The following is a 25,111-nucleotide window of genomic DNA, read 5'->3' as shown; positions in this document are numbered from 1 at the left end:
AAAGGTTCAACAAGACTTAAAAGAAGCCGTTAAGTCAGCCACAGTTGAAGTTTTAGGTGCTCCAGGTACATCAGGAGATACGCTTCTCAGTGAATTAGGAGAAATTCGTAGTGTTTTTCACCGAGATCTTCCCAAGTGAAAACGACAACTCTCTGAGGAAATTGAACAGTTGAAACAACAAGTCAATGATTTTCCTCATGACAACAGAAGTGAGTATTCACACTTGCTTTCTTCAGAAAATGAATACACTAATAATGCCGTGTCTCGTGTAAATTCTCTCCACTTGTTCATGGTCACAGCAGTAAGAACCCGTTACTACGGAACCAGAATGATCAAGTAACTCTTGTCGAGCTCATGAAAGAAGAAAGTGTTCTCAAGCACTGCGTGTTCCAGCCTTTTCTGTCAGAGAAACGCAACATCCTCCCAATGGTTTTTCTGAATTCATTTAATGGTGTTTTTCCCGAGTGCTGGGATGACAAGCAACGTATGCGCATTATAATAGGTTACATTCAAGGAGAGGGTTCTGTCTGGGGAACAGAAGTGATTGACAAATGTAATAATTAAGCTAACTTCGAAAAACAATTTCTGAACAAATTCTGGAGTTCAGTCATACAACAACGCCTCAGAAAGAAAGTATATAATGCTGAACCGTTTGATATGAGAACTGCAGGTCTCCGTAGGAAATTTGCGAAATACCTGCGAGAAATACAATATTGGGACACGCCTATTTCCACGAAGGACATAATTATGACCCTTAATTCAAAGCTATGGGACCTGGATAAACTGACTAAACCAGAGGGTGTACAGAGTTCCAGGGAGAGCACAAGGGAACAATTCTCACGAATGGGGGAAAGAAATGCAGTAGAAGAAGAATGCGTAGCCCTGAGGGATGAAGTAGTGAAGGCAGCAGAGGATCAAGTAGGTAAAAAGACAAGGGCTAGTAGAAATCCTTGGGTAACAGTAGAAATATTGAATTTAATTGATGAAAGGAGAAAATATAAAAATGCAGTAAATGAAGCAGGCAAAAAGGAATACAAACGTCTCAAAAATGAGATCGACAGGAAGTGCAAAATGGCTAAGCAGGGATGGCTAGAGGACAAATGTAAGGCTGTAGAGGCTTATCTCACTAGGGGTAAGGTAGATACTGCCTACGGGAAAAGTAAGGAGACCTTTGTAGAAAAGAGAACCACTTGTATGAATATCAAGAGCTCAGATGGAAACCCAGTTGTAAGCAAAGAAGGGAAAGCAGAAAGGTGGAAGGAGTATATAGAGGGTCTATACAAGGGCGATGTACTTGAGGACAATATTATGGAAATGGAAGACGATGTAGATGAACATGAAATGGGAGATACGATACTGTGTGAAGAGTTTGACAGAGCACATAAAGACCTGAGTGGAAACAAGGACTCGGGAGTAGACAACATCCCATTACAACTACTGACGGCCTTGGAGGAGCCAGTCCTGAGAAAACTCTACCATCTGGTGAGCGATATGTATGAGATAGGTAAATACCCTCAGACTTCAAGAAGAATATAATAATTCCAATCCCAAAGAAAGAAGGTGTTGACCGGTGTGAAAATTACCGAACTATCAGTTTAGTAACTGACAGCTGCAAAATACTAACGCGAATTCTTTACAGACGAATAAAAGACTGGTACAAGCTGACCTCCCGGAAGATCAGTTTGAATTCCGTAGAAATGTTGGAACACGTGAGGCAATACTGATCTTACGACTTATCTTAGAAGAAAGATTAAGAAAAGCCAAACTTACCATTTCTAACATTTGTAGACTTAGAGAAAGCTTTTAACAATGTTGACTGTAATACTCTCTTTCAAATTCTGAAGGTGGCAGGGTTAAAATACAGGGAGCGAAAGGCCATTTGCAATTTGTATAGAAACCAGATGGCACTTATAAGAGTCGAGGGGCATGAAAGGGAAGCAGTGGTTGGGAATGGAGTGAGACAGGGTTGTAGCCTCTCCCCGATGTTATTCAATCTGCATATTGAGCGAGCAGTAAAGGAAACAAAAGAAAAATTTGGAGTAGGTATTAAAATCCACGGAGAAGAAATAAAAACTTTGAGGTTCGTCGATGACGTTGTAATTCTGTCAGAGACAGCAAAGGATTTGGAAGAGCAGTTGAACAGAATGGACAGTGTCTTGAAAGGAGGATATAAGATGAACATCAACAAAAGCAAAACGAGGGTAATGGAATGTAGTCGAATTAAGTCGGGTGATGCTGAGGGAATTAGATCAGGAAATGAGACACTTGAAGTAGTAAAAGAGTTTTACTATCTGGGGAGCAAAATAACTGATGATGGTAGAAGTAGAGAGGATTTAAGTGTCAGGCAGTCGTTTCTGAAAATGTTTGTATGGAGTGTAGTCATGTATGGAAGTGAAACAAGGACGATAAACAGTTTGGACAGGAAGAGAATAGAAGCTTTCGAAGTGTGGTGGTATAGAAGAATGCTGAAGATTAGATGGGTAGATCACATAACTAATGAGGAGTTATTGAATAGAATTGGGGAGAAGAGGAGTTTGTGGCACAGCTTGACAAGAAGAAGAGACCGGTTGGTAGGACACTTTCTGAGGCATCAAGGGATCACAAATTTAGCATTGGAGGGCAGCGTGGAGGGTAAAAATCGTAGAGGGAGACCAAGAGATGAATACACTAAGCAGATTCAGAAGGATGTAGGTTGCAGTAAGTACTTGGAGATGAAAAAGCTAGCACAGGATAGAGTAGCATGGAGAGCTGCATCAAACTAGTGTCAGGACTGAAGACAACAACAACCGGTATCAGTCAGGAAGAAGTTAGGAAATGTTAGTGACGACGACCCGGAGGCTTTTCTGTCAGTACTTGACAACCTTGATGTGATTGAAGAGGACGTGCGTGCAAGTGCACTCAGTAATTGTAATCTTGGCCCGCACACTACACAGCCGAAAGACGTTATCGCAGACTCGAGTATGTCATACCAACCCAACAACAGTAAAGGACACGACGTGCCGTGTGATGATAACAACTACTATCGCTGCAATGGGAAGCAGATACATAAATTCCAGGATCAAAACAGACAACATAACAGCAATACGGTAATTCACCGTTAATTACAATGATCGCTATCACTACAATAACGATCGCCAAGGCAATAATAATAATAATAATTTCAATCGAAAAGGACGTTGGTTTAATACCAATAGTTCAAATGGCTTTGATCATTATGGGACTTAACTTCTGAGGTCATTAGTCCCCTAGAACATAGAACTACTTAAACCTAACTAACCTAAGGACATCACACACATCCATGCTCGAGGCAGGATTCGAACCTGCGATCATAGCGGTCGCGCGGTTCCTGGCTATAGCTGCTATAACCGCTCGGCCACCCTGGCCCACACACCAACAGTCAAGAGCAGTATAGTAACCAACCTTGATTCCAGCACTGTTCTCAAGAAAGAAATGCTCCAGATCCTTCCAAGCAATACAAACAAGGGTATGCTCAAATTCTATGAGTAGTCAGCAATCTTTTACTAACAATCAACTTCAAAATAATGAACCTCAAAATTCTCGCATCTATTATGCCCGAGAAAACCAGCCAACACGCACAATTTCGGCAGAAATTCCGGAAAATGCACGCAATTTAGGTGGAATACGGAAGCAAACTTCATACCGAGCATATCGCCCGGTACTAATTGTGAGCGAAATTCAGCCTAATGAACATGCGGAAAACTAAAACAAGCTTCTTTATCTTGCCTCCTTGGGGAAGCTGCGGAACATGTTGGGCAGAGTTCATTAGAGGACAAATCAATCTTATACGATATGGCAATGACTGGTTGTTGAAAGAGAATGACGTTTTGAATAATGAGGATTTATGGGAAAACTAGGTCCAGGCATCCACTATGATTCATATTTATGATGTACCACTTGGTAGATACTGGTGCCAATATCAATGTTTTAACTTTATATGTATAAAAGAAAGTGTGTTCTGTAGCAAAAGTTCTGTCATTGGTAGTACAATGGCATGCTGTATCAGGAGCTGTAGGCTCTTTAGATGAAAAAGTGACGCTACAAATTCATGTATCAGTGAGATTCGCATCAAACACCGTACCATGTGGTTAAAAATCTGTCAGTACCTCGCCTCCTAGGGATGGAGTTTCTACATAAGAATCGTGTCATCATAGATTTGTATGAAGGTATATGTACTCTCAGATGCAGTGATAAAAGTATAGTCATTCGACTTATGAGGACCAAAGTTATGTTGTCCAGCCAAGAACATAAAGTAAAGCTCCGCAAGCTCACATCACGACAACAATATTTCAGTTCTTTAGATGAGTCAGGAGACGCTAACGAAGACTTTGACTTATTACCGACACATGAAGAATTACTGACGATGGATAATTAATCTGACGGATTGGGTGACCGACAAAGAAAGGAACTATACGACCTGTTGTCACAATTTATCAATGTGTTTTCTAAGAAACGGGGAATCATAGCCAACTATGTATTCGACTTGAAAGTTAAGCCCCACAGCACCTACTGTAAAACCACCTATGCAGTTCCGCAATCCCGCAAGGAAGCAGTACGACAGGAAATCCGCAAAATGTTAAACTGGAAAATAATTGAGCCCTCTGACTCTCCATATTCGAGCCCATTTTATTGCCTATATTTAAACAGGACGGAAGTGTTAGGTTTGTTCTAGACGCTAGGAACATCAACAAAATTATTGTACCTGTGTGTACCCGACCGGAAGCATTGGAGGAGCAACTACAAAGCTTTTATGGTGTTAAATTTCTGACCTTCATCGACCTTCGAAGTAGCTATTGGCAGGTGAAGTTGTCACCATCTTCAAGAAAGTACACGGTCTTTAGCTTTGCGGGTCGGTCATATCAATTTAGTGTCGATCCCTTTGGTATGAATATTAGTTCTGGTGTTTTTATTGCCGCTCTTGACCATGTCTTCCATGTCACGATTTACTGGACAAAATAACTGTCTATGTCGATGATCTCTTATTAGCATCGCCTTCATGGGAGGAATATTTTTTTCTCCCGATCCTAACAAACTGTCTGCTGTAAGGAAATTCCCTGTGTCCTGCACCAAAAGACAATTAAAACGTTTTCTAGGGTTAACGTCTTTCTTTCGTCGCTTTATACCAAATCAATCCATGAAAATCCAGTATTGCACAATCTATTAAAGAAAAAAGATCATTGGGTACGGACCTCTGAATGTCAGCAAGCCACTGACAAAATCAAACAAGCTCTTCTGCATAGCAAAAATCATCAGTCATCCGGATATGAACTCAGAATTCTGCATTTCTTGTGACGCTTCATTTCAAGGCTTGGGCGCATGTTTGTTCCAGATTAAGAAAACTTGAGATAAAGAGGAGATTAGGATAATTAGTTTCGCCAGTCGTGTACTGACGGAGTGCGATAGATCGTACTCTGTTACGGAGTTAGAAGGATTGGCAATTGTATGGGCGATCCACCGTTTCAATTATTAACTTTATGGTCATCCGATCAAAGTGCATTCCGACCATCAAGCTCTTAGTTTTCTCCTTTCGTGTAAGCTCTATCATCCGTGACTTGTTCGCTGGAGCCGCGCGGGATTATCCGAGCCGTCTCGGTCGCGGCAGTCATGGACTGTGCGACTGGTCCCGGCGGAGGTTCGAGTCCTCCCTCGGGCATGGGTGTGTGTGTTTGTCCTTAGGATAATTTAGATTAAGTAGTGTGTAAGCTTAGGGGCTGATGACCTTAGCAGTTAACTCCCATAAGATTTCACACACATGTGAACTTGCTCGCTGGTGCCTATTTCTACAGGAGTACAATTTCGAAATTGTTTACGTGAAAGGCAAGAACAACATTGTTGCATTGTCACGCATGCATTAGCCTACAGAACTTGTAGAACATATTTCCAATCACAAGATACTCCATATGAAAGATCCCTTGAATCCTAGTTATTTTCTTCGTCTTTGCCGACAGATGGGTACTCTGCAAGAAAGCGACCGTAAATGGAAGACAGTTAAACAGCTTCTACAAGAATCATCGTTTGTTGAAATTTTATGAATCACACAATGGTGTTTTATTTCATCGTACATCTACGTTGACGGAGAGCAATGGTGTGTTTGTATTCATGAGGAGTACGTTGAAGATCTCATATGGTCCAGTCACCTATCCTGGGGACATTGTGGCCCTGAGAAGTGTAAAAGAAAGCTTTCTGCCTGTTGCTACGTACCCAGTCTGCATAAGAGAACTCATAAACTGCCAAGCACTTGTTTAATCTGTCAGAAGGCAAACCCATTCAATCTTTCGAATGTCATACCTTTGAATCCTATCTACACTGAGCGTCGTAACCAAATAGTCAGTCTTGACTATGCGGGTCCACTTCCTAGAGGAAGAGGAGATGCTAAGTACCTAGCTGCTTTGATAGACCTCTTCAGTAAGCACGTGCGTTGATACGCGATGAAGTCTTCCAGTGCAAATGGATCAAATGGCTCTGAGCAGTATGGGACTTAACATCTGAGGTCATCGGTCCCCTATAACTTAGAACTACTTAAACCTAACTAACCTAATGACATCACACACTTCCATGCCCGAGGCAGGATTCGAACCTGTGACCGTAGCGGGTGCGCGGTTCCAGACTGAAGCGCCTAGAACCGCTCGGACACAGCGGCCGGCTCTTCCAGTAAATAATCTTTAATAAGACGAATGGAAAAGGATTATTTTCCTCGTATTAGTAAGCCAGAAACCATGTTGTCTGATAATACTTCACACTTCGTTGGAAAAGAGTGGAGACAGTTTCTTGCCAGTAATAGTATTAGACATTTCAAGGTTTAGACCCCAAACCCGACAGTAAGAGTCTTCAAAGAATTTAATCGTTTTATTCGCACCTATGTACCGAACCAGCAAACACGGTGGATCGATTTCGTAACTCCATTTGAAGACATTGTAAGTAACCTTCCACACGCTTCGACCGGTTTCACACTTTCAGAACTAATCTCCAGGCAAAAGGAAAGCAATGAATAGACTGATCCTATGCCCAAGACGCAAGGTCCAGAAGTCAACCTAGATAATAAGTTAAGACAAGCCCTGATCTCTCTCACAACTCATGCTAATTTAAGAAAAAAGGCATTTGACAAGCATGTCAATAAAGTTCTGTCGTCTCGCTTGAACGAGCGTGTTCGTTTGAGGACACACTTCAAACCATCTCTCATTTTACGTAAAAATCGTCAAGTGGTAACACCTATACGAAGGACCATTTGTTATAGTCAGGAAGCCACATATTGGTTGTTATGACTTGGCAGATCCAGTTAGTGGACGAGTAAAAGGACTTTACCACCATGTAGACCTAAAGAAGTACCATGAAAAACATTTTAAAAAATCATTACGTTAAATGCAACTTGAAACAAGAGTGTGATTTGTTTAGAAAGTATGTGCGTCAACAGGACGTACATGTATTCTGCAGGTAACGTAATCATTTGAGTGAGGTGGACGCAAAGTAATGATGGAGCTTGAAGGACATGAAGTGATTGAATAAGGTACTCTACGTATTTGGAAAATAAGATTTGCCTTAGTAATTTTAAGTTTCTTGAACCATAGAGGGCTGCAGTCGTCGAATTGAGTAGGAATGTGTCGAAGTGTCACCTGCAGTCTTAGTTTTAGTTATGGCAAATCTCCGTTTTACCAAGTAGTAAAGGTTTTCTTTATGTTCTTCATTCAGACCAAAATGTCCGTATATGCGAAGTAATAACCTAAGTTAAGATTTCAAAGGATTGATATTTTAAGGCGCTAGAACCATATACGATGCAAAGTGATACAATGTGATCTGTAGACTACACCGAGTATAAGCAGCAACATATAGTTAATGTACAAAGAAATGAGTAATGGCACTCATAACTGGAAAACAACTTTAATTTATTTATTACTATGAATCAACCAGATCAAGAAATACGCATTTATAATGATAATTGGGTCCTGTATTGGAGAAGCTTAGAATTAGATTCTGCATTGGAGAAACTTCGAGAGACTATTTCTATGCCACGAGTATCATATAGAAACCGTCGATACTAAGATACCTAATTGAGAGCTGAGAGAATCTGCTTATATTCTACTGCTATATCAGCAAAGCGTGAAATTTTATATATGTTGACGATGCTTTGGAAGCTGATTTGTGCGCCATTTTAATGCTGAAGTCAAGTTACACCACGTGGATGACAGTAAAAGCGGTGTAGCCAAAGAATGAATTTGCTTAACTGATTATTTCACCTATTATCTATCTATTTTTTATTTCTTTGCATTATCCTATGGTAGTTTTCTTCTTTGGCATTCTTACCTTTCTACCTTATCCGGTAGGGGTAGAAATTTGGAAACTGGTTCAAAAGACTTAACTTGTGTATATTGTGTGTATTTGATCGTGGCTCATTGGTTAATGCTTATCTGCAGTTACTTATCGTAACGTGATGTAAATCTGATTTGCTGTGAGCAAAAGCAGCCTAGGAAATATGAATGATTCTCCCGATTTCTATTAGAAGAAGTTTTGGACGTGAACAGTTCGGCAAGTCAAATAGAGTGTATTTTACTGATTATTGATGTAACGGAGTAAATGAACAAAGAAACTAAAAAGGGCCGTTACAGAATAATAAGAAAAGGAAAAGAATCAGATTTAAAATACGTATAAAATCTGATGTGCTTGAGAAGAACCATTCAGAATAGCAAACACGACTTGCGTTAGGTCTTGGACAGTAGTTATGTATATTTTGTAAATAATTCTTTTATGATAAGTAATTTTTGCATTACCTGTGTTACTCTGTGGTATAAAGACATCTATATGGACACGTATGAATTGCTGCGTGTGATTCACTTACTGACAAAATGATGGACTAAAATCGTAATCCGACACATGTATGGTCACGGAAAACTAATTATCTCTCGTGTGAATCAGAACTGTGATAAACTTATGGACACGTGTGATATTCCGCATGTGAAGTAGCATTATAAGTATTCTCACGTTGCAACGACGATACAGTGACTGCCAGACAAAGGATAGACAAGATATTGTACTCACCGCAATAGGTAAATAGTAGTCATTTTCATCGATGACTCTTCTTCGTCGCTGGTGCAGTCAATTTACCGTCCAGGTTGACTACGTCGCCTTGACGAACTGCTCCAGTGTCCACGATCAACAAAATGCACAAGTTATAAAACGATTGGTAGCCACTGAACATCTGCTTCGTACAAGGACGCGGATTGCCAAAGCTGTTAAAGCGCCAGTTCGTTACCACGTGACTGTGAAGCACTGTGGCAACATTCAATGATTGCTCACCGGCCCACGCTCAACAATAAGCATTCCTCTCCATAACGATACAGATGGCCGTACCGTAGGTGCAACCACAACGGAGGGGTATCTGTTGAGAGGCCAGCCAAACGTGTGGTTCCTGAAGAGGGGCAGAAGCCTTTTCAGTAGCTGCAGGGGCAACAGTCTGCATGATTGACTGATCTAGCCTTGTAACACTAACCAGAACGGCCTTGCTGTGCTGGTACTGCGAACGGCTGAAAGCAAGGGGAAATTACAGCCGTAATTTTTCACGAGGGCATGCAGCTTTACAGTATGGTTAACCCTCTTGGGTAAAACATTCAGGAGGAAAAATAGTCCCCCATTCGGAACTCCGGGCGGGGACTACTCAAGAGGACGTCATTATCAGGAAAAAGAAAACTGGCGTTCTACGGATCGGAGCGTGGAATGTCAGATCCCTTATTCGGGCAGGTAGGTTAGAAAATTTAAAAAGGGAAAAGCATAGGTTAAAGTTAGATATAGTGGGAATTAGTGAAGTTCGGTGGCAGGAGGAACAATACTTTTGGTCAGGTGAATACAAGGTTATAAATACAAAATCAACTAGGAGTAATGCAGGAGTAGGTTTAATAATGAATAAAAAAATAGGAGTACGGGTAAGGTACTACAAACAGCATAGTGAACGCATTATTGTGGCCAAGATAGACACGAAGCCCACGCCTACTACAGTAGTACAAGTTTATATGCCAACTAGCTCTGCAGATGACGAAGAAATTGATGAAATGTATGATGAGATTAAAGAAATTATTCAGGTAGTGAAGGGAGACGAAAATTTAATAGTCATGGGTGACTGGAATCGAGAGTAGGAAAAGGGAGAGATGGAAACATAGTAGGTGACTATGGATTGGGGCTAAGAAATGAAAGAGCAAGCCGCCTGGTAGAGTTTTGCACAGAGCATAACTTAATCATAGCTAACACTTGGTTCAAGAATCATGAAAGAAGGTTGTATACATGGAAGAATCCTGGAGATACTAGAAGGTATGAGATTATATAATAGTAAGACAGAGATTTAGGAACCAGGTTTAAAATTGTAAGACATTTCCAGGGGCAGATGTGGACTCTGACCACAATCTATTGGTTTGACCACAATCTATTGGTTATGAGCTGTAGATTAAAACTGAAGAAACTGCAAAAAGGTGGGAATTTAAGGAGATGGTACCTGGATAAACTGACTAAATGAGAGGTTGTACAGAGTTTCAGGAAGAGCATAAGGGAACAATTGACAGGAATGGGGGAGAGAAATACAGTAGAAGAAGAATGGGTGGCTCTGAGGGATGAAGTAGTGAAGGCAGCAGAGGATCAAGTAGGTAAAGAGACGAGGGCTACAAGAAATCCTTAGGTAACAGAAGAAATATTGAATTTATTTGATGAAAGGAGAAAATATAAAAATGCAGTAAATGAAGCAGGCAAAAAGGAATACAAACGTCTCAAAAATAAGATCGACAGGAAGTGCAAAACGGCTAAGCAGGGGTGACTAGATGACAAATGTAAGGCTGTAGAGGCTTATCTCACTAGGGGTAACGTAGATACTGCCTACGGAAGAAGTAAGGAGACCTTTGTAGAAAAGAGAACCACTTGTATGAATATCGAGAGCTCAGATGGAAACCCAGTTCTAAGCAAAGAAGGAAAAGCACAAAGGTGGAAGGAGTGTATAGAGGGTCTATACAAGGGCGATGTACTTGAGGACAAAATTATGGAAATACACTCCCGGAAATAGAAATAAGAACACCATGAATTCATTGTCCCAGGAAGGGGAAACTTTATTGACACATTCCTGGGGTCAGATACATCACATGATCACACTGACAGAACCACAGGCACATAGACACAGGCAACAGAGCATGCACAATGTCGGCACTAGTACAGTGTATATCCACCTTTCGCAGCAATGCAGGCTGCTATTCTCCCATGGAGACGATCGTAGAGATGCTGGATGTAGTCCTGTGGAACGGCTTGCCATGCCATTTCCACCTGTCGCCTCAGTTGGACCAGCGTTCGTGCTGGACGTGCAGACCGCGTGAAACGACGCTTCATCCAGTCCCAAACATGCTCAATGGGGGACAGATCCGGAGATCTTGCTGGCCAGGATAGTTGACTTACACCTTCTAGAGCGCGTTGGGTGGCACGGGATACATGCGGACGTGCATTGTCCTGTTGGAACAGCAAGTTCCCTTGCCGGTCTAGGAATGGTAGAACGATGGGTTCGATGACGGTTTGGATGTACCGTGCACTATTCAGTGTCCCCTCGACGATCACCAGAGGTGTACGGCCAGTGTAGGAGATCGCTCCCCACACCATGATGCCGGGTGTTGGCCCTGTGTGCCTCGGTCGTATGCAGTCCTGATTGTGGCGCTCACCTGCACGGCGCCAAACACTCATACGACCATCATTGGTACCAAGGCAGAAGCGACTCTCATCGCTGAAGACGACACGTCTCCATTCGTCCCTCCATTCACGCCTGTCGCGACACCACTGGAGGCGGGCTGCACGATGTTGGGGCGTGAGCGGAAGACGGCCTAACGGTGTGCGGGACCGTAGCCCAGCTTCATGGAGACGTTTGCGAATGGTCCTCGCCGATACCCCAGGAGCAACAGTGTCCCTAATTTGCTGGGAAGTGGCGGTGCGGTCCCCTACGGCACTGCGTAGGATCCTACGGTCTTGACGTGCATCCGTGCGTCGCTGCGGTCCGGTCCCAGGTCGACGGGCACGTGCACCTTCCGCCGACCACTGGCGACAACATCGATGTACTGTGGAGACCTCACGCCCCACATGTTGAGCAATTCGGCGGTACGTCCATCCGGCCTACAGCATGCCCACTATACGCCCTCGCTCAAAGTCCGTCAACTGCACATACGGTTCACGTCCACACTGTCGCGGCATGCTAGCAGTGTTAAAGACTGCGATGGAGTTCCGTATGCCACGGCAAACTGGCTGACACTGACGGCGGCGGTGCACAAATGCTGCGCAGCTAGCGCCATTCGACGGCCAACACGGCGGTTCCTGGTGTGTCCGCTGTGCCGTGCGTATGATCATTGCTTGTACAGCCCTCTCGAAAGTATGGTGGGTCTGACACACCGGTGTCAATGTGTTCTTTTTTCCATTTCCAGGAGTGTAGAAGAGGATGTAGATGAAGATGAAATGGGAGATACGATATCGCGTGAAGAGTTTGACAGAGCACTGAAAGACATGAGTCGAAACAAGGCCCCGGGAGTAGACAACATTCCATTGGAACTACTGACGGCCTTGGGAGAGCCAATCCTGACAAAACTCTACCATCTGGTGAGCAAGATGTATTAGACAGGCGAAATACCCTCAGACTTCAAGAAGAATATAAATCCAATCCCAAAGAAAGCAGGTGTTGACAAATGTGAAAATTACCGAACTATCAGTTTAATAAGTCACAGCTGCAAAATATTAACGCTAATTCTTTACATACGAATGGAAAAACTGGTAGAAGCCGACCTCGGGGAAGATCAGTTTGGATTCCGTAGAAATACTGGAACACGTGAGGCAATACTGACCTCACGACTTATCTTAGAAGAAAGATTAAGGAAAAGCAAACCTACGTTTCTAGCATTTGTAGACTTAGAGAAAGCTTTTGACAATGTTGACTTGAATACTCTTTCTAATTCTAAAGGTGGCAGAGGTAAAATACAGGGAGCGAAAGACTACCAGATGGCAGTTATAAGAGTCGAGGGGCATGAAAGGGAAGCAGTGGTTGGGAAGGGAGTCAGACAGGGTTGTAATCTCTCCCCGATGTTATTCAATCTGCATATTGAGCAAGTAGTAAAGGAAACAAAAGAAGAGTTCGAAGTAGGTATTAAAATCCACAGAGAAGAAATAAAAACTTTGAGGTTCGCCGATGACATTGTAATGCTATCAGAGACAGCAAAAGACTTGGAAGAGTAGTTGAACGGAATGGACAGTGTCTTGAAAGAAGGATATAAGATGAACATCAACAAAAGCAAAACGAGAGTAATGGAATGTAGTCGAATTAAGTCGGGTGATGCTGAGGGAATTAGATTAGGAAATGAGAGACTTAAAGTAGTAAAGGAGTTGTGCTATTTGGGGAGCAAAATGACTGATGATGGTCGAAGTAGAGAGGATATAAAATGTAAACTGAGAATGGCAAGTAAAGCGTTTCTGAAGAAGAGAAATTTGTTAACATCGAGTATAGATTTAAGTGTCAGGAAGTCGTTTCTGAAAGTATTTGTATGGAGCGTAGTCATGTATGGAAGTGAAACGTGGACGATAAATAGTTTGGACAAAAACAGAATAGAAGCTTTAGAAATGTGGTGCTGCAGAAGAATGCTGAGGATTAGATGGGTAGATCACCTAACTAATGATGAAGTATTGAATAGAATTGGGGAGAAGAGGTGTTTGTGGCACAACTTGACTGGAACAAGGGACCGGTTAGTAGGAAATGTTCCGTGGCATCATGGTATCACCAATTTAGTATTGGAAGGAAGCGTGGAGGGTAAAAATCGTAGAGGGATACCAATAGATGAATATACCAAGCAGATTCAGAAGGATGTAGGTTGCAGTGAGTACTAGGAGATGAAGAAGCTTGCACAGGATAGGGTAGCATGGAGAACTGCATCAAACCAGTCTCAGGACTGAAGACTACAACAACAACAACTCCATAACGGTCGCGGGCGTGCTCCATATTTGAGATGAAAATGGAAATAAAAATAATAAAACGTTAATAAACAACTTACGATTTTACTATATTTACATGAAAAAGACAGTAATGATGACTTTTCCCTAAGTATGAAAATTGCTACGGCAATATTGCTAAATACATTGCTTAGGAAAGACCTGTGCAAGACGAAACGCGTTTTGCTAATGTTTGTAATGAAAGAATATTAAATCTAGACACAAACCATGTATAATATATACTATATACGGACAATGTTTGTACAGTAATTTTTATTGTCTTAAATTCTTACTCTATGTTACCTTAGATTAAGATACTAGTTAACGAGCAAGACCTAAAACATATTACTTTCCCTGTATTTTCATGTGCTGAGACATGAATTGGAATGAGATTAAGACAGTTGCCAAACTGAATCATCCGTCATTGAACCTGTCATCAACTTTCATGATTCCCGAAACGAGCCGAAGCATCGTCGAGTCAAGAAATATCACTTCCCACTTCACATAGTGAAATTCCAGGCGTTTTTCACCAGAATGTCTAAAGGTGATCCCCAGTTATAGTGCAGTGAGAAGAGAAAGGTGATGACAGAATTCCCCTGTGAAAAACATCCGAGTTCATAAGAAATACTCCCAACCACAAAGTGAAGAATGACGTCGCTACGAGAAGGACTGATAAAGGTTTTATGTTCTGTTCAGAATTGGCGGAAATGCACCAATACTTCAGATGAATTCCTGTAAACAAATTTCTTTTCTTCTTGCCATTATTTGCATATATATGTAAGTGTACGTACATTTGCAGTTGTATCTATGTTAGTATTTCAATGATCCTATTAACTGAAAGTAATTCTTGAGAATACGCAAGAAGGAACCTATGTTAAATCCTTGAACACTTATGATGGCATCAAGCCACAACCACGTGTTTTGCTCCCTACAAGGAGAGATCCTTAAATACTTCGGTCACTAAGTACGTTAATCCAATAATATTACGATTGCGCGTGAGTCGTAACCATCTTTCAGAATCATTACTCCTCACGTGGTAAGCAATGTAATATTATTGGGCTTTCCGTCGTATGAAAGCTGTGAGTACCCTTGGAAAGGCATTCACCTAGCTGAACATTAAATGATCAACTTGTGCGATGAGACCTATTCTTTAAAAGACATTTGTTTTACATGATTTACGTAACTGTAAAGATGCGCATCTAGCGCCAACGGTAATACATCGATTACACAGTCAAAGAAACTTTTTAACAGAAGCTGAACTGAGCGTTCCGCTTCGATCTAAATAAAAAACATGACGGTAAAAACCTTTGTAGATCTTCAGATTTTATCGTATTTCTTCTTGTAGTGTGTAAGCGTAAAGGAGGCCGTCTGTAAGCCATAAAAGTGAGCGGTCTTGCCAGCGTGCAGACAACAGCTGTTAATTAATAAAATTCAAGTAATTTATGTTCAGTACTGTAAACCGGCAAGTTATTGTTATGAAGGTGTTGAACGGTGCAAGAATTGTCTTGACGGAAGGAGAAAACTAATGAGGCTAATTTGTGATAAAGACGTGAACCAAGAAGCGAGCACAGGACAGGCTCAAATCTGATAGCACCAACACAGTCAGAAAATTACTTATGCAAGTTATACTGTATATAAATAAGCCCTAATGGCTTGTGAGAATTATTTGAATATATTTAGTGTTTAGCAGATTTCTTATTCTATTCTTTACATTTTTTACCTCAATGTGATATTATTTTTATAAATGTCAAACAGCCTTTACTACAGCAGAGAATACTGTGGCATCCTGGTCGTAGACAGAAGGCAGCTCATTGTTTTCTGTACAACTAATAGCCGCCCCTTTATTAATGATTTCATTTGCAGATGCAATTTTTTATGTTCATTGTTGAAGGTCCCTTAGGTAATAATAAAATTCATACTGATTACGTAAAGGAATCCGGGTTGTTCTTTTCCAAATAATAGAAGCTTTCGCGTAATCAAAAACTAGCCTCCTTCTGACAACGATCAGGAGTCGACCAGAAGACGGACGTCTTCGATCGCTTTCGTGTCTCCTGTGGCAAAGCGGTGCCAAACTGGGAACAGACATTCTACTATGAAACACAGTACATATATAATTATCAGATTAAAATTGATAAAGTTGAAATACATTTTATTTAATAATTTTTTTCTATCATCATACTAGAAATCCTATATGGTAATGATCACATATGACACAGTAATACTGTAGCAGAGGCTCACAAGTGTAGTGTAGGCAGTCTCTTTAGTATACTTGTGGCGTCTTCTAAGTTTCTGCCAAGACGTAGACTTTGATTTGCTTCCCCCACGACATTATTTAGGTAACCGTTCCAACTTAAGATGTTCTTAATTGTAAGTCCTAGGTATTTACTCCAACGGACAGCCTATAGATATTTTTCATTCTTTGCGTAATCCAAAATGTAAGGGATTTTTTTTCTTGTACCCGTGTACTTTTGTTACTGAGAGACAATTGGCACTTTCCGCACCATATGTGTATATATGACATACCGTAACCTTTCTGAGAGTAAATCACGGATTCCGTTGTGCAACTGAAGCAATATTCCATAAGCACACAATTTGATTGGAAGTCGCTTGGTGTCAAAAGCCTTTTGGAAACCTAGAAATATGGATCTCTTTCGATAGCACTCATTACTTCGTGCGAATACGGAGCTAGTTGTGTTTCACAAGAGCAATATTTTCTGAATCCTTGCTGACTGTGTGTCAAGAGGCCGTTAACTAATGTTCGAATCGACGTTAGTGATATGGGCCTGTAATTCAGCGGATTATTCTTATTTCCTTTCTTGAGAGCTGATGTGACGTGTGCAACTTTTCAGTCTTTTGGAACAGGTCATTTGTCCAGTAAGCGTTTGTATATGATTGCTAATATGGCGTTATTACATCAGCATACTCTGAAAGAAACCTTACTGGTATGTTATCGGGACTAAAAGACTTGACTTTTTTAAGTGCTTTAAACTGTTTCGCTACACCGAGGATATCTACTTCTACGTTACCCATGTTGGCAGTTCTCGATTCGAATTCTGGAATATTCACCTCATCTTGTTCGGAGAAGGAATTTATGAAAACTCCGCTTTAGGGGCGCTGTCATCTGTAATATTACCATCGGTATCACGGAATGAAGGTATTGACTGTGTCTTTATATACGACCAGAATCGCTTTGGCTTTTCTGTTACATTTTGAGAAAGACTTTGAGTGTGGAAAATATTAAAAACGTCTCACATTGAAGTCCCTCTAAGCTTTGAGCTTCAGTGAAATATCGGCAATCTTGGAGATTTTGTTCTTTTCAATTTGACATGCTTTTTTCGTTGCTTCTGCAACGATTTACTCAACTGTTTTGTATACCTTGCATTTATTTTGGTGGATCTGGATGTTGGATGGTTAGTTTCATTACAACGATCTCGTTACTATTAAACCCTGAATCCATCATGATGCTCCATATTTGCTTGCGATCACTTGTTGCTAAGAGGTCGAGTACGTTTTCGCAACCATTTACCCTTGAGGTGGGCTCCTGAACCTGTTGCTCAAAGCAACTGCGGGAGGAAGCATTTAGAACAATTTATGACGATGTTTAACACCTACCGCTGGCGTTCAATACGTATTTTGGCCTGCAAAAATTATAGCTGCCTCAGTTCCCTCGAAGGACTGTATGTTTAGGACTAAGATAGATCCAGTTAGTCTGAACGCGAGACTTCTGGCAGTGGTTGCATCACTCAAAGCAGCGCACAGTGCATCTCGTTTTTGAATGAATCAGCATATCGAGTCAGCAAATGAACGGAGAAATGATCTCTTCCACAGTTTGCAGAATGATTTTCAGCGGACGTTCGTTTACGGGAAAGTGATCTTCGGTGCAGTGATGGGTACATCAGATGCATGTCTGCAAAGTGCTACTCGATCGTCAACTTGCTGCGGTAATTCCATATTTGAGGAACGTAATGATTAACATTTCATATTTATGCGAACGTATTATCAGTTCCAAATAAACATTCCTACAGACGAAGAATGGTGTGAATCCATGGAGACTGTTGAGTTTTTCTACAGTTACTGATACTTTCGCAACACATTTCGCCCAGAGGACAGCACGTGCAGGCTGTCACCAAATTTTGAATGACGATAGTCGAATCATTGGCGTAAGGGACAAAGGAGCTTTTATTTTTATTTTTTTATTTGGCCTTTGAGTGTGTACTCAATTTAGCCATCGGGAACACACAGTGACAATGTACACATAATTGAATAAACAAATACAGAAACTCATATTTACAAGAATAAAAAGCTTACAGTTTCGTACATAATGTTTTAAAAATTGAATTGAATTGAATTGGAAAATAATTAAAAGTGTCTTGGCTTACAATTTACACCACTTCTGAAATATCTTCATCAGTAAGACATATTTATAATTTATGTACACCATTAAAACCTACAGATTGTAACCAGTACTCTTCTCACCGACTGATCGTACAGACAGTTGGCCAAAGTGCAAAGATATCACTCACATACAACAGAGACTATCTTGATGCAGAGCCAGAGTAAGCTGGAACATTAACATTGACTTGCAAGATTCAAGGGTGGGTCTCGTTTTCGGTGGTGCGGTCAGAAGACCTGGTAAAAGGTCATAGGAAACAGCTATTCTCGAAAGAGATAACTCTCCAACTCTAGGAACTATGGGGTGTGAACTATTGGGTTTGAGTACCAAAGAAGACAAAGTAAATACAATGACTGAAAAAATATCACAACACCAAAAAATAGTTAATATAGAGTAATGAAATTTCAGGAATACAGTTGTCTAGGTAACATATTTAAGTGATTAACAATGCAAGATCACAGGTTAATGTAAACACGAGATAAGACTTTCTTTTTCTTGTGATTCGTCAGTCTTCTGACTGGTCTGATGCGGCCCGCCACGAATTCCTCTCCTGTGCCAACTTCTTCTTCTCAGTAGCACTTGGAACCTACGTTCTTAATTATTTGCTGGATGTATTCCAATCTCTGTCTTCCTCTACAGTTTTTACCCTCTAAAGCTCCCTCTAGTACCATGGAAGTCATTCCCTGATGTTTTAACAGACGTCCTATCATCTTTCCCTTCTCCTTGTCTTCCACATATTTCTTTCCGATTCTGCACAGAACCTCCTCATGCCTTGCCTTATCAGTTCACCTTACTTGTAACATTTGCCTGTAGCATCACATCTGAACTGCTTCGATTCTCTTCTGTTCGGCTTTTCCCACAGTCCATGTTACACTACCATTCATTGTTGCGCTCCAAACGTACATTCTCAGATATTTCTTCCTCAAATTCAGCCATATGTTTGATACTAGTACACTTCTTTTGGACAGGAGTGTCCTTTTGCCAGTGCTACTCTGCTTTTTATGTCCTCTTTGTTCCGTCCGTCATTTGTTATTTATATGCCTAGCACGTAAAATTCCATAATTTCATCTACTTTGTGAAAATCAATCCTGATGTTAAGCTTCTCGCTGTTCTCATTTCCCCTACTTCTCATTACCTTCGTCCTCTCTTTGATTTACTCTCAATCCATATTCTGCATTCAATTAGACTGTTCATTCCATTCAGCAGATCATGTAATTCTTTTCCACTTTCACTAGGGATAGCAATGTCATCAACGAATTGTATCATTGATATCCTTTCAACTTCAATTTTAATTCCACTCCTGAACTTTTCTTTTATTTCCATCATTGCTTCTTCGATGTACAGATTGAGCAGTAGGGGCGAAAGACTGCATCCCTATCTGACACCCGTTTTAATCCGCGCACTTCGTTCTTGGTTGTCCACTCTTACTATTCCCTCTTGACTCTTGAACATATTGTATGTTACCCGACTCTCCCTACAGCTTACCCCTATTTTTCTAAGAATTTCGAACATCTTGCGGCATTTTACATCGTCGAACGCTTTTTCGAGGTCGACAAATCCTATGAACGTGTCTTGATTTTTCTTTACTCTTGCTTCCATTATCAACCGCAACGTCAGAATTGCCTCGCTGGTGCCTTTACCTCTCCTAAAGCCAAACTGATCTTCATATAACGCATCCTCAAAAGAAAAGAAAAGATAAGCCATTGCAAATGTGAAATTCTGGTACATTAATATCTGCTGTAACCGTCAGAATGTTGAATACAAGAATACAACCGCGCATGCGTTGTGTCATACAGGTGCCCGATGTCAGTTTGTGGGATGCAGTTCTGCACCTATTGCACTTGGTCGGTCAATACAAGGATTGTAGCGCTGGTCGTGGTTCCAACTGGAGCTGTCCTCCGATGATGTGCTCCATTGGACACGGACATCGTGATCGAGCAGGCCAAGCAACATGTCGACACTCTATGCAGCATGTGGGTTACAAGAGCGGTATGAGGGCTAACGTTATCCTGTTGGAAAACACCCCTTGGAATGCTGTTCATGAATGGTAGTACATCAAGTTCATTGCCTTAACTTGTTTCTGGTATGCAATATTGAAAAAAGATTTATGTTAATCGGTTTCGGCGAAGAGAGGACCTTACAATTGATAAAGCTGTTCGAAACATTCAAGGTCTTTTGAAATTTCTGAAAACTTCCTGAGACTCTTCTACCTCTGAAGCTATTTCTGAGGCCAAAGTGCTAGCCGAAGATAATGAGGTATCAACGGTATTCCCAGAAAAAAGGATCAGAAGAAAGAAAAAATGACCGATGAGCTTTGTGTGATGTCCAAATTCAAGAAATGGAAGTGTAGGACTTAAAGGCCCAAGCAGCAGAACTGTCTGACACCTACGCAGAAGACCTAAACAAGGGAGAATTTATGTTTTAAATTGAAAGTTTCAAACACCATGCCCTGGTAATAGAGAGAGACTTGTAACATGCCACTGCATCATCCACATTAAGTTTGATTTATAAAAATAAATTGGTAGAGGGGTATACCAACATTACTGCAGGCTTAAGAATATCCCTTACCATACCAGTTTCTGTTTCGCTGAAACTAATTAGAAATCGTTTGAGGAGCGTGACTGCTCAACAAAGATTAACAAATCTCAGTATAATCGCCATAGAACACAAACGAGCTGCTTCCATATCCTACGATGATATCATAAAAGTTTTTGCAGCAAAAAAGAACGGAAAGCGAAGTTTTAAATTGGTTATTGTATGAGATTCATGGCATATTCTTGTATATTTTAAAATTGTTTATGTTTGTTTTCTTTGACCTTAATTCATTTAATGAAATAAGTTAATGTTGTCAGATACTGACATTTATTTCGAATATATTACCCAAATTACTCTAAACATTTTTGATTTTTAGGGGAGTGGGGGGTGAATGGAGGGGCGGCAAATTTAAGCTTTCGACCCTTTGTAAAACTCCTAGATCTGACCCTGGTCAGCAGTCAGGTACAGAGCAGGGGCGCCGACTTCTACAAAATATTGGGAAGGGGGCCCTTACTGGGGGTCTTGCACCAGGAAATTTTCTAAGTTTTAGATGAAAAATGTGAGTTTTAAAGATTTTTAAGCATTTCAGAGTCATATGATCCACATTAGAACCCTGAGAACTGGACTCTCGATAACGGGACACTCTGGGAAACTCGACAAGCCTGACACATTTTTCGGCTTTGAAAAAAGAAACAAAACATAAACACGCATCGTATTTTCGTAAAAAGCTAATTTAATTTACTGTAATAGTCATGCTTATTTATTAATAATCATGCTTATAGACTATTTCAGAGCAGTGAATATAAAGCTCTCAGAACACTGAAATTATATTTAAATAAATCCTAAACTACCATTAAAAGAATAAAACATAAAATATTTCTGTCACACAGTAATACCACTTTGATTAATGAGTGTAATAGCTAATTTACGCTTACTTTGATAAGGCCCAGGGTTCATTAAACAATAACAATACCGGTATCTCAAAGTTAATGGTTTAATATAGTTAATAAAATTAATACAGTATGCCCAATACTTTCAGTCAAAAAGTATGTAAATATCGGGTTTTAATTGGGTCTTACACCCTAAAAATATTTAAGTATTTTAAAATAACTATTACAGTACTATGGTAATATAGCAATACAGTACTAAAGTAGTATTAATATTTCGAAACTGAAAATTTAGCATTGTGTATGTATTTAATTCTCTATTTTATAAATATTTTTAATATTGCTCTAAATGTCATTATTAGGACTAGAGTGTCTTTAGAAAGGTGCAGATGACGACCGTCTGACTCTATTACTGAATATGAAGTCGTCGGTAACTGGTCGGATATCCAATTCATCCAAAACATGTCTGTGGGCATGAAGAACAGCCAAGTTGTTCAGTCGCTTCTGTCCCATGGTTTACCGGAGATATGACTTCAGATGTCTAAGGGCGCTAAATGACGTTTCTGCTGTTGCTGTCGTGATTGGAACTACTTGGAGAAGCTTAATGCACTTCACTACTTCACATAACATTTCTCCAACCGCAGGCTCTTGTGTAATGTACTTTCTTACATCACGCATGTTTTTTAAGACTAGATTTTTATTAGTAATATCGGCTAACATTTTCAAGTGTAAGCACAGCCTCCCAATGTCTAGGTCATTTTGAAAAACTCAGTTGGTTTTTTCAAATTTGTTTAACCTTTTTTTCTAAAAGCAAACACTCTTGTTCAACTGTAATGACCTGTATGAGTACAGTTGAAGCAAACTGCTCAGTAATCCAAGATTGCGCCGTTTCACAAACTTCAATGTAAGTAGCTATGTAGTATTGCTTTGGGGTTTTAAAAGAGTGCGGTGAGCTGGCTTTGTTGTTTTCATACTTCTTTGGTAAACTTCGAATCCGAGGATGCGAAGGAGCATCAATTTGTGAAGGTTTTTCTTGAAAACACGATTCCCAAAAATGTTCAGAACTATTATACCTTCCATTAAATATATAAATCAAGCCCTCATGTATTTCTTCCAGATGATCAACACTTAGATGACGGCACTGAAGTTTTTCATTGACATCCTGGGTTCACTGCATGGCAATAAAGACGTAAAAAGAAATGTCTTGAATTGTAACATGGACTCGCGGCAGCCTGCACATTTGTAACCTGCCCCTGTTTTGTCCTCTGCAGAAAATGTTTCAAAAATCTCTAAAAGTGCTTCAAAGTTTTTTCATTATTGTCAAGATGCTAGAAGCTCGCATAGTCCATTGAGGGTCATGGACCAGCTTGGTCTTTGACGCTCTCACAGCGTATGCTCCTGAAAAGTCCCATCCTTTTGTTGGATTCCATTACGGTGTTTATTAAGTCATTGGCTAAAGCCATATTGTCCCTCATAGACGTAAGTACTAACTCTAAACTGTGAGCAGTGCAGTGCGCATAACGTGCTTTTGGTTGTATATCCAAAACTAACTTTTTTTTAGTCCGTTGTATTTACCTCTCTTATTCGTGGCAGCATCATAGCACTCTCCTCTTACGTTATCCATTGACAAATGAAGACGAGCAAAAACGTCTTTTAAAATAATAAACAGAGTTTGTGATTCAGTGCTGGGGGTCTCACGTAAGCCAATAAGTCTTCATTGGAGATTAAGAAATCATTGACAATCGACTACTAAATGACACTTGTTCGTGAATTGAAGAATCACTTATTTCGTCAATCATAATAGAAATATGTTCAGTCTTCTTGATTGTAGCCAATACCTTTCTCAACACAGACTTTCCAATTACATCAATGATCTCGTTATGAATATAGTAGGACGTTCACTTATACCCTGAACGCCCTAGCCAATTTTTAAACTTAAGTATGTCATTGTTTCAGAGTTCCAACAACTGAAAAAAAGTTGAGTTTACATCTTCGTGCCCTCTAATTGCCAGTCCTTGTCGGCGTAGAAATTGCACGGCAGTAAAAATTGTCTCAAGAGCTAAACGGCCTTTCTTCATATCACTACCTAACTGTTCATTCAATTGGGAGGCCACACTTCGGTTAGTGATATAATTAAGTTTCAGAACACCTTCTTTATGCGTAAACGCATTTTCATGAAGACGGAATTTTTGCAAAGCCTTTTTCCAGTTAGAAAACCCTACGGAATTAAATGCACTTTATTTTCGTTTTAAGAAAATGTAATAGATTTTAGCATCTGTCTCTTTGCAGGTTTTGCAAAAAACTTTTTCCCCAGATGCTACATAATCTAGCCATGTATATTTGACCTACCAAGACTTCTGAAATGATTTTCCCTTACCGGATTGTCCAGGTTTTGGTTATGAACGGTTCTCGCCTGAAGACGACGAAGCAACTGGCGACACAATAATTGTTGGAGGCTGACTTGCAGTATCATCAACTTCCATGCTCGCCCTTTTGGTAACAAATTTATCCATTGCAAACTTAATTCCCAATACACTAAGAGGCTAAAGTAAACAAATAAAAAATACTCATATAAAATAGTCCACTAAATAGAAAGTCAGAACATAAACACGTCTGCAGCATGCACTGAACGAAACTATCCACACTGAATGACTGCGACAGCAGGGTGGGCTTTATATAGCCGTGGCGGCATAATTTCTGGAAGCGTTAAGGTGACACAAGGCGGAGGGTTCCAGGCACTTCTGCTCCAGTCCTTTTGATGTCGCTGCGGTCACAGAGCTGGCCCGCTGGCGCCAGACTTTCTTTACCCGAAGGTTGGCGCACTGGTACAAATTCTGAGTGTGCCCGCAATACCGTAACACAATCATAATTTTCACTATTCGTTATCAGTTAACCTGCTTACTAATGTAATAATTGTTAGTTTTGTTTAAAAGGTAACTATCGTCAAATAAAAAACTTCCAGCATAACTTTGTGATTTTACAAAGCCAAGTGTAACTAGTAATTTTCTTAAATTATTGGGGGGCTCCAACCACCCAAACGAATTGTTTAGGGGGCTCGGGCCCCCTCAGGTCCCATGGAGTCGGCGTCTGTGGTACAGAGGCTGCATTCCTTCCAAGTCTTTCTGCAATATCACGGAAGAAACACCCAGCTTCTCGTAGCCTTATCGTTGCCTTATTACACAGCTTCGTTCAAACTCGGTGAGGTGATGATAATGGCAATGGCAAAGGCATCCTCGACTAGCATCAACTGACCTCCTACAATCCCAATGGCAACTAACGCCCACAATTACAGATGGGCAAAGTCGTT

The 25,111-nt window shown here is 40.5% G+C and overlaps 1 protein-coding gene across 1 annotated transcript in view; it reads right to left on the bottom strand.

Moving 5' to 3' along the window:
- The window catches only part of LOC126268195 (proton-coupled amino acid transporter-like protein CG1139), a 158,166-nt gene extending 148,721 nt beyond the window's left edge, over positions 1–9,445 (bottom strand). The window contains exon 1 of the mRNA XM_049973811.1: positions 9,049–9,445. The gene's annotated coding sequence lies outside the window, so the exon portion shown is untranslated. The remainder of the gene's footprint in view (positions 1–9,048) is intronic.
- Positions 9,446–25,111: the final 15,666 nt, after the last annotated feature.

The sequence above is a fragment of the Schistocerca gregaria genome, chromosome 4 (assembly GCF_023897955.1).
Source record: "Schistocerca gregaria isolate iqSchGreg1 chromosome 4, iqSchGreg1.2, whole genome shotgun sequence".
Lineage (NCBI taxonomy): Eukaryota > Metazoa > Arthropoda > Insecta > Orthoptera > Acrididae > Schistocerca > Schistocerca gregaria.
This window is presented reverse-complemented; position numbering and strand designations above follow the sequence as displayed.